Here is a 12261-nt window from a genome sequence, read left to right as displayed (position 1 = left end):
AGGTGTGGCACCTGCCCTACCATGCCATACCCAATTGACGCCCCTGGTATATGTGGATTGATAATGACAGTAAGAGCTTGAGAAATGCTGTCAGTATTGTGTTATAAACTTCAACATTAGCCTTGGGGACGCATCTTAAAATGGAAATAGGCACCAGAACTGATGTCCCATGTTGTTGATGATAACTCAATATAAACTAAACTCTTGTAAAAGTAAATACAAAGAGTGATTCTCTTTGGAGATGCATCTGATGCATGCTGTGAATGAAATGATGCAAATTTTCGTCAAAAACATGCATTCATGCAGTGTGTGTGTGTGTGTGTGTGTGTGTGTGTGTGTGTGTGTGTGTGTGTGTGTGCGTGTGCGCGTGCGTGTGCGTGTGCGTGTAAATGTAACCTATAAAAGAAGCATATAGGTGCTGGAATGAAACCACAAACATGTATGCATGTCCACGCACGCACGCACGCACGCACGCACGCACGCACGCACGCACGCACGCACGCACGCACGCACGCACGCACGCACGCACGCACGCACGCACGCACGCACACACACACACACACACACACACACACACATTCACACACACTTTCCATTTAGGCTTACTTGATCAACATCAACACCCTAGTGAGCTAAATACCAAACTGATCTTAGGTCAGAGTCACTGTATTAGGAGGCACTTAACACTAAATGCTCACTGTGCCTTGAACATGCACACTGTATTCAGATCCACCTAGACAGCCCTACACTGTAAAATCCTGTCTGTTTGTAATGTAACCAAATGGGTCCATTTGGTCACATTTGTACACTCAGAGTTACAAAAGGACAAATGAACACTGAGGATTTTACTGTGTAATCTCTCACAATGAGCAGATTCCAAAGTATTTTGCCTTTAGCAGGACTGAGCGAACAGAAGGCATCACATTGCTATCACTTATCAAGGATCTGTTGCTTGAACAGGAAGTGTGGTATCAAATTATGTTTTTGAAAAACAAACCAGTTTTTCTGTGGAAACCGATGGCTCTACATGTCCCCTTATATAACATACGGTGACATGGCAGCCACATATCATGTGGTGACAAGTTCATGTTCAACTACAATTAGATATATTCCAGATCAGAATCAGAATCAATCAGAATCAATTCATCATTCACACTGCTACTGCTGCTGCAAAAATACTGTAAATCTATTTGATAAATCTAATAGATATCGCATGCCTGGAACTGTCAAAAATAAAGACATGAAATAATCATAATCCTAAATAATCATTCCCTTGCTTTGAGCTAAACTGCATTCATCTCGATAGCAGGAAGCAGCAACGCTTCCAATCGCATGCCAATCAGTTCAGCTATGAATCAAATGAAGAATGGAGGTGGGTGGGATGAAAGGAGGAGTGTAGCTTGTAAAAGTCAAGTTTGGCCCGAGGGAGGAGGTGCGAGTGAGTGTGCACACATGCACACACAATACACACAGGCTCTTTCTACACAGCTACAATGCAAATAGTAAAACCTGCACCTCAGGGGAGAAGAGGAGATGGGCAGGGCGGGGCAGTGGGTTTGGTGTGCATGTGCATGTGCATGTGCACGCGCGTGTGTGTGTGTGTGTGTGTGTGTGTGTGTGTGTGTGTGAGTGTGTGAGTGTGTGTGCGACGTGCGTGCTTGTGCATGCACGCATGGGTGTGTGCACGCATGTGTGTGAATATGAGAGAGAGAGAGAGAGAGAGAGAGAGAGAGAGAGAGAGTGTAATGGGGGAAAGAGAGAGAGAGCAGTAAAATGACTATACAGGAGTCAGTGTCACTGTGAGAGGGGTTGGCACAATGGCACACATACCAACGCTGGGCTGGGTCTCAACAATGGCTAGGTCTCAACAATAGGCTGACCCTCAGGGCAGATGGCATTAGTAGGAGACAAACGCACACATTAAAACAAATACAGCATATATATAAATTACACACACACACACACACACACACACACACACACACACACACACACACACACACACACACACACACACACACACACACACACACACACACACATATATAGGATACTGTGAATGAACACATTTCCTGCCACAGAGAATGAACATTATCTATAACATAACCATAAAACATAACACTTATTTGAACTGAGTTACATGGACACATTGAGGAGTCAGAATGGGGTTGAGGCCAGTAAGGAGTGACACTAAAGTTTGGATTTCCTCTTACTGTCTCGGCATTCAGTCATATACATACAGTATGATACGATAAAAGAGACACAAAGGTACAAGAAGGATGTGGAAAGTGCAGGAAAACATAGTGGACGTCCGTTAAGGGCATAGAGGTGGCATAACAGTCTGAAATTATGGAAAAAAAAACACTCATTGAATGTATTAATTTAGCCAGATTTGGTAGAATTGTTCTCCATAGGTGTGTGTGTGTGTGTGTGTGTGTGTGTGTGTGTGTGTGTGTGTGTGTGTGTGTGTGTGTGTGTGTGTCTGTGTGTGTGTGTGTGTGTGTGTGTGTGTGTGTGTGTGTGTGTGTGTGTGTGTGTGTGTGTGTGTGTGTGTGTGTGTGCGCGCGCGCACACGCGCGTGAGTGTGTGTCTGTTGCACTGCAGCTTTGTGGTCGTCTGTGTGGCATACAGGCAGACGATAGAGCTGTCATATCATGGAATTTCTGCAGGCTTTTACTGTCATCGCTGGCTTACAAGCTTAAAGAGAAATAACACAGTACACTGAGGCGCAGAGGCGGTGGGGTTGGGTTGGTGGTATGAGAGAGACTGAGACAGAGAGAGAGAGAGAGAGAGAGAGAGAGAGAGAGAGAGAGAGAGAGAGAGAGAGAGAGAGAGAGAGAGAGAGAGAGAGAGAGAGAAGAGAGAGAGAGAGAGAGAGAGAGAGAGAGAGAGAGAGAGAGAGAAAAGAACAATTTGGAAATAGACAGCCAGCCCTGACTTCCATGGAAGGAACAGCATGGTAGGAAAGAACAGGAAGTCAGGAGACGGAAGTATTTCAGGTGAAACATTCAGGTGTCAAAATAACTTCTGACGAATATATTCACAACAAATCCACTCAGTCCTTCCCCCACCCACACACGAACCTGACATACTGTAAATGTTGTGCGCACACAATATTGTAAACACGTATTTATCCATTTTATGCAGTATGTACGAAATACACAACTCCACTGTATGCAATGCAAATGCAGTTGAAGATTTGGTCAGAATGAGTAGTCTCCTCAATCTGCAATACCATCAGGGAGATTTCTGAGTCATTCCAAATTAATTCTGCAGCCTGACGACCCTAAACATACAGTTAGAGTCATAAAGAACTATCTTCAGCAAAAAGAAGAACAAGGAGTCCTGCAACAGATAGTACATGACCCCACAGAGTCCAGTTCTCTAAGGGCTAACATACAGCGGAAATAGCAGATCAACACACTCACAACACGTTTCTTTGTTATATGTTGCCTATTTTCAGCGAAGATATTGAGTGTGGAGTGCAAACAGGAGAGGGCCTAGTATACACTACAGCCCTTGGGAATCTGGTCAACTAAGTGCAGAGACTTCGCAACATGGGCATCATCCAGTCAGTCTGGGATTACATGAAGAGACAGAACATCAAGTCAGTCTGGAGTTACACAAAGAGACAAAAGCATTTGAGACAACCTAAATCCACAAAAGAACTGTGGCAAGTTCTCTGCTATGTTTAGAACAACCTAACCTACTGTACCTGCAGAGTACCTTAAATAACTGTGTGCACATGTTATTGGTGTTTTAAAAGCAATTTGATTTAGGTTATTTCTGTTTGCCACACTTTGTATGTTGTTGAAATAAAAATTATTCATGGCATTATTTTTTTGAAGGCATCTTCTCTCTTAATTTTTTCACAAGTGCTCAAAACTATTTCACAGTACTGTATGTGCGTGTGCACTGTTCATGCACGAACAAATGAACGAACGCAAGCGAGCATGTGTGTGTGTCACACACACACACACACACACACACACACACACACACACACACACACACACACACACACACACACACACACACACACACACACACACACACACACACACACACACACACACACACCTTTTCTGTCCAGGGTGTGAACTGAGGGCAGTTTGTCAATTCTTCCTGCAGTGTAGGCGTGTTCAAGCAACCCGCAAAAGGGTAAGCCATAATTAATGTTCAGTTGGCATTACCCCTGAGGGCACAGTGTTGACAGGTCTACTGTCGTCTCTACACACGCGCAAAGTCTCAAGTCAGAGTGTTTTGGAGTATTGTGTACAGTAAGTGCGAATGTGCGAGAGACAACATCATAAAGACGGAGAGAATTAAAAAATCAGGATGTTGTGTGTTATGTAATGGATCTATTGACATGCAAATCAGAGTTGAATTATCCTGTTTGTTAAGAAGTAATTGCTAGTAACCGTCATCTACTTTGAACAGACAACAGACAGCTAGAGACATCTCACAGGCCTAGTTTCACCCTATCCTACCTTGATCACCCTCTACAGTACAGTACATCTGTCATATCTAAAAAAGGAAAAGAAAGAAAGAAAGAAAGAAAAACACTTGAACGGTCGTGTGGCATCATCCAACATCATCAACCCAGAATTCCAACAAGAGAGTGCCAACATGAGTCATGAGTCCATACAGTTTCACTTCAAAGAGAGATATCTACCATCTGAAACAACATTTTGCCAAACATTACATTAGATTTAAGTGACAACAATAATACTGAAACAACATTTTGCCAAACATTACATTAGATTTAAGTGACAACAATAATAGGGTTTCATTTTATGATAAAAAAGCACACATCTTCTAAGTGAGTATAAGCATCTCACACTTGAAAGAAGAGTAAGTGGGGTGGCTTCCACTGCATGACAATCAATTTGTTTGATGTTGTTTTGAGTGTAACAGGTGAGTAAGGCACTGAAATCTCAACCATCTCCCAGAGTCTGACCATGTGGACAGCATTCCCAGAACATACTGTATGTAAATAAGTACCAACAATAACCTTCACAGAACACACAGAACACAGAGTGGAAATGGAGCTTCCTGGCCATCAAATACACTCTATATAAATTATAATGTATTTGCTATTTTGGGGTTTTCGTCAAAACACACTATTTGTTACAACTCCTACCACTTTTGTCCAAAACTCACAGAAATCGGTTATCTTATTATTATCTCTGAAGCCATGTGATCAAGATGTATCAAGAAGTACTCATATTTCATTCCAATTGCCTATAACTGCCTTCCAAATTTTGCGGGCCCTGGGTAGTCAACCCGGCCTGGTGGAGACCTGCGCTCCAAGGAGCACACTTTTCTGGTTAAATATTGTGGAGCACAAGTTCCATGCAAAGGGACAGTTGAGCAGTTGCAAAACAATGTGTACTGTAAATAATGGGCAGTTCTAGAAGATCTAGGTACTAGATAAAAGTACTAGATAGGAGTGAGCCCACCACAACACTGATGCCTCAGGCTGGAGCTAGGGCAATAAGGGTTAATAGTGTTTACAATTTGGAATAGATGCAGATTTTATACCTGGAGAGTTTGCCATGATAATTATAAATAGACAGCATTAGACCATCCCATTCTGAGCTGGTTCCAGAGTGCTCCTAGACGAATAGTGGCATACTTGTATTATCAATTAAACTCTCAGAAATATATGCCCTCGGCAGGAATTAAAGCTTGAAATAGGGATATAACAGATTTGGGGCTAGAATTGGACTGGGGTGCTATTTGGGCCGTCTGGTGCATCGAAAAAATATATATACATTTGAATTTCTGTGATAGAGCGTATGTAACACCCAGAATTAGGCATCGAATGGGATTGGCACCTGACCCGTATTGCACATTCTGTACACTGGGAACCTTGGGAATGTCCTGGGATTTTGGGGTTCTGGGGAAAGGTTATAGGGACTTTAACGGACCTAATGGAAGTACAACTGCCAATGGACCCGTTTGTACATCTTTCAAATGATGACTCTAAATTGTCCCTTACGGAAAAGTCACGCAAAGTTTGGCTGACAGGACTTACAGCAGCCAAAAAGATAATAATAGTCTGGACACCTCCACATGACATATCCAAAACACACTGGCTGTGGAGCTTTTTGGACATTGCTTATCTTCAGCTAGAATTAACCATGCTCAACAGGGCACAATTTCACTATGGACAAACTTAATATCAGATCTGAAAGATCTTCTGACTCAATGATGCAATGGATGTGTTGTGTTGCTTAATTAATAGGATGGGGGAAGGAGGAAGGGTTGGGAAGGGATGGGATGATGAAAGGTGGGTAAAGGGAGAAGGATGGGGCATACTAGAGTTCAATTATGTTGATTTTGTACTGCTTGAATGTATATTTGATTCCATGTGAAAAAAATAATACAAATTGAATGAGAAAAAATATTAAATAGACATTTATGGGGTACTTTGCATGGCAAATCAAAATACAGTAGCACATTGCATATAATGAAACATTTTCTCTATGAATGAACACGTGTTCATTCATAGAGATCAGGGATAACACAGGTGATTGAACAGTAATGGACTTTGCTTCAACCCTCTCGAGATGGCAAAAGGTGGGAGGATTATTATATAACACCTTGATCGTGCCAATAAAAGGGGAACCAGAGCCCATAGCAATTCCTTGTAAAAAAGACTGTTGAAATTGTTTAGAACAGTACCATCTTTATATTACCACCACCACTATTGGTACCATCTCATAATAACTGGATGTGTGATACTGTATCCATGTCTCTGTTTTTATTAGGTTAAAACCAGTGGTGGAAAAAGTGCTTACATTTTTTTACTTAAGTAAAAGTATCAATACTGCAATATAGAAATACTCTGTTACAAGTAAAAGTCTGGAATTCAAAATACTTGAGTAAAAGTATTGGCATCAAAATGTACTTAAAGTACCAAAAGTAAAAGTACTCATTATGCAGAATGTCCCATTTCAAGTTTTCAAATGTATAAAAATCATTTGAAAATAGCAGATCTACAAGCTCACAACGCGGCGAGGTGCGACACATTGTGAGCTTGTAGATCTGCTGTTTTCAAATGGCCGTAATATATATAAGGCTGATTAATTACTGTATGTTTTATAATAAGAATCAAAGTAACTAGTAACTAAAGTTTTCAAGTAATTGTAGTGGAGTAAAAGTATATTTGCCTCTGAGATGTAAAAATAGCAGATCTACAAGCTCAAATGTGAGCTTGTAGATCACCTATTTTCGGCAAAGACATTTGGTGTAGCCAGAAAAAGTGTTCAAAGTACAGTTGTAACTCATGTCCAGTTCTCTAGACGACAGGGGTTTACAGGTAAGTGGTTAGAATGCCATCTTTCTTCATCTTCTTCAAATGTCATCTCCTGCCAGCAGACAGTTCATTCAGGTGTCAAAATAATTTCAGCGAATGTGAATATTTTCACACCCAGTTCCAACCACACACCCATAAACCTAAATATTGTACTGTAAGTATGCGCACACACAGGCACAGATTGACAGATATTTATATAGGTTTTATTTATAGCGCAATGTACATACACGCACACGCACGCACACACACACACACACACACACACACACACACACACACACACACACACACACACACACACACACACACACACACACACACACACACACACACACACACACACACACACACACACACACACTTCCAGGGAGAACTGGGGCAGGATGCCAATTATTCAGTGTACAGTGTAGGCGTGTTCAGGCAACCCACAAAAGGGTAAGCCATGATTAATGTACAGTTGGCACTACCCCTGAGGGCACAGTGTTGACAGGTCTCAGAGTGGTTTCGAGTATTGTGTACATGTAGGTGTTTGTGTATGTGAGAGACAACATCAGAGAGAGAGAGAGAGAGAGAGAGAGAGAGAGAGAGAGAGAGAGAGAGAGAGAGAGAGGAAAGGAATCTGGGTGTTGATTGTGTTATATAATGGATGTAATTACATGCAGATCATGTTGATTTATTTTGTTAAGAAATAACTGCTAGTAACCGTCATCTATGGTTTCGACAGGTAACAAACAACTAGAGACAGCTCACTGACCTAGTTTCACCCCCATCCTTCCGACCTTGCTTACCCTACAGTTCACCTGTTCACCCAGGTGACGCATTCTCTCTCCCAAGTCACCAAGTTCCGTTGACGCTTGATCAACAGAACTTTAACCTTCAATGTGGATGTAGTAGTAGTGACTCAAAGCCTCTGCCTGATGACCAAAAAGCCTAATACCTCCCCCTCCCAAGGGGGAATTCCCCTTTAGTCAAGAGGTTAAGATGTTGGCTTTCCACGAGGGAGACCTGGGTTCGAATCCCGGACTTTACATGGGAGCGAAAGGTACGCCTTTAGCGTACCATATTGACAAGGACAGATCATTTAACATTTTCTGTCTTTCAAGTATGCAACCAGAACGACACTGTCGGCAGAAGGGGACACCGTACCGTTTGGCACGGGCACTCGCTTGGTTGGCGCCTGCCTTGGTTTAACTTGTTTTCATTGTGTTTTCAACACAATTGATGCACTCGCATCATCAACCCCGATTTCCAACAACAGAGAAATGTGCCAACTTTCAAGATTCTATACAGTTTCATTTCAAAGAGAAAACAATACATTAGACTTAAGTGACAACAAATAGAGAATTAACGTCCCTATTCTGGGGCGAACATTGTCAAAGGATAGGAGATCTACAAGTTTCACAGTTTTGTCATAAAATAAGGCCCAACTTCATCACAAGAGTGTCACACAAAAGTAGTGAAAATAGTTGATCTACAAGCCCACAACGCCTCGCGAATATGCAAGCCGTGCTTGTAGATCGTCTATTTTCACTATTTTAAAAGTTTAAAAGATATATATTAAAAAAGGAACAGTTTTGGACATACAAAGTTTCCACCTGACATCAACGATATACTATATATCCATGTTTGTTGTTCCCAAATAGGCATTTAATGTCTCCCAGTGCGTGCGTGCGTGCGTGCGTGCGTGCGTGCGTGCGTGCGTGCGTGCGTGCGTGTGTGTGTGTCTGTGTGTGTGTCTGTGTGCGTGGGCACTTGTCTCTATCTCTTTAACTTGATCCTGTGATATTATTTAACAGATGAACTGATACTGAAGTGATACTGTCATAAATAATGGATAATGAATTTTGGGACAGGTAATTGTGAGAAATTGAAAATATGATCCCTGGAACCTTCCAATGAGAGAGAAATAGGACAGCTGTGGGGCTTTGGCAACAAAAAACTAAACAAAAATGCAAATCTATAAGATCGGTGTCTGTGTGTCTGTCTGTGTGTGCACGCTATCAAATATGATCTCTGTCTGGAATCAAACATGGTGCGTCTTTGGAGGGTGTGTTACATGTTTATGTTGTAATAAGAGGTGAGTAACAGTCTGAGGTATGGCACATGCTAACATCTCCCTCAGGAACAATCACAGGTCTGTCTTTCACAAGCAGACTGACAGTATGGTGTAACAACAACAACAACATGACATACGAAAAAAGCACAATCATACAATCATACTCATAGACAGTAGAACAATCAAGCTCCTCTCTACTGCTCCCAAATCCCATTGGAAACAATAAAGTATTTGACCCAAAACAGGTAAAGATGTTGCACTGGGAGAATCAGAGCAGTGTGAAGGGTTCGTTTTGTAAAGAAAACAGAGGGGGGGTACATTTTCCTAACCACTTAAGCCCTATATACTTCTTCATACGGCAAATAGCTAAATCAGTCCATCTAAGTTCACAACGCGTTGTGACATGTTGTGAGCTGGTAGCTCTGCTATTTTCGCTATTTCATTTTTTGCTGAAAAATCTTGACAATTTAGAATACGTGCCCAAAATAGGAATGTGATATTATCAAACGAAAATATCAAACATATCAGACAGTGAACACATTTCCCAAAAGGGATTCCATGTAATGTAGAAATGGATCCCGCCAGCAAATCAAACCCTGTGTGTGTGTGTGTGTGTGTGTGTGTATGTGTGCGCGCGCACACACACGTGCGTGCGTGTCATGCTCTTTGCTTGAGATCACCTTGGGGCCTTATTCAAAATGGCAAATGGTGCATTTATATGGCACTTTTATCCAGAGCGCTTTACATAGATTGTGCATTACATTCACCCAGACATTCATACACCCATTCATACATCGATGGCGGAGGAAACAATGCAAGGCACCAACCTGCTCATTGGGAGCAATTAGGGGTTCAGTGTCTTGCTCAAGGACACTTCGCCACTAACTCTGGGGGAGCCCGGGATCAAACTGGGAACCTCGCGGTTGCCATCCGGCCACTCTACAGGTCACTCAACCCTGAGCGCTGCTGCTCCTAATTCAACCAATACACATCTAATAATAGGTTGAAAGGAGAAACCGCACAGTAACAGAATTTACAGCCAGAGATTAATCTAAACCTCTGAAGAGAAAGGCTATAGGACACAAACTCTGTCATTGCCTTGAGCACCAGTAACAATAAATAGGAAATGTTTGGTTGCGCCAAAAGAGATTTTTTGTTATGCCTCAACCATTTCAATGGCATCGCAACATGAACCTCATTTGGATGTAAATGCACACACGTGAACAACATCATCACCACTGCTACTAATAGTTAGGATGGGAAAATGCAGAGGACAGATTTCATGTACTTTATAAGCAAATGTACAGTATACAGTATGTACTGTATAGTGACAAATACCCCCAAAACAACTAAAGGGGACTAAATGATGATGATGATGATTCAAATCATGTACCTACCATGATGTTGGGCATCTCCTTGGTCCACGATGTGCTGATTCTGTATCTGAAAGCCTTTTACGGTGTGGCTCTGCAGGAGGCCAGAGGGTTGGACCTGCTTCAATTCCATTTATTTTGTCAGACATAGGCCTACTGTAATTGAATACAGTCCCACCCCATAAATGAGATCTAATGGATCATAGATCATATTGAGTTTACTATAGAGTGTGAGGTTCCCAATTTAATCATTAGACAATACATGAGTCATTGTTTTAATGGCTGTTTTAGCGGTTGGTGACATGACATGTTATTATTCTTATCAAATACTTCTCCCAACAAAAGAATGATCTCAATTTCCTGACACACACTAAACAAACATTATTGTGCTTTCATAAAGCAACACGGATTGACAGTTTGACTTGTGGATAATGAATCAAGTGTAATTTATACTCTATCGCACGACAGTGTTACTTGCTGAAAATACTTTCTTTTTTTCTCTCCCAGAAACGGACCTCGTCGTAGGCCTACTACGGAATATAAATTAGGCTGTATCCAGATAGGGAAGTGCAATAGGATATATCTATCTAAATCTTAATCTGTCTTAAGTATTTTTCCGGATTTTGTTTCAGCACAGTACCAGGAAACAAATAGTTCAGTCTGCTCTGTAGCAGTAGAAACACCTTCATTTTTTTTTATTAAAATGTTTTTATCCCACGATTTTGTAACCCATTCTTTTCACCCAGTGCTTATTGTCTAAGTAATCCTGGGCGCTACACTCCCTCTGCCAGCCTAGGGAGAGCCTAGAGCCGAGCTCATGCCTCCTTGAATGCATGAGAGCTAGCAAGCCGCTTCTTATCACCTGACAGGGAGGAGTTTCCCCGGTAGGACGTATAGCGCGTGGAAGGAACACGTTATTCCAACCAGTTCCTTTCCCCTCCATCAGGCGCCCGACTGACCAGGGGGAGGCAGTATAGAGACCAGGATTACTGCATGTTTTTGTGAGGGTACCTACCCTAGAAACACCCTCATTGCTTTGATCTCATCCTAAGACTGGGAGTTCAGATCCCTCCCTTTGCATGACATGCGCTGAAAAAGGATGGATTTCTCCAGACAATAATAATACCCTTGATTTAGTGCAAAAATCAAAATCAATGGTGTTATCATTATTATTATCTATCTAATTGTTATCGTTAGCACAGTCTGTGGAGCATACCAAACCAACATTTCGCTGCTTGTACCTGTAATCCTGTTTGAGTGGGGTAACAAATAAACCCTCTAGAATCCTCTTTAATTCATAAAAACAACCACAGCCACAGAGGAAGATAGGGAGTCTATGGACATTGTTCTTCCACTACTGATCACCTACAGTATTGCTTTTGCTTGCAGAACATTACAACATGGCATTTATTCTCTCCTCCCATTCCAACAATGGAGTTATGTAGTGATGTGAAAATACATCTTGAAAAAACTATAGTAAGAATATCAAATGTGTGCCACTGTTATCA

Source organism: Gymnoscopelus braueri, assembly GCF_963280865.1.
Source record: "Gymnoscopelus braueri genome assembly, chromosome: 2".
NCBI lineage: Eukaryota > Metazoa > Chordata > Actinopteri > Myctophiformes > Myctophidae > Gymnoscopelus > Gymnoscopelus braueri.
Note: the sequence above shows the minus strand (reverse complement) of the source record.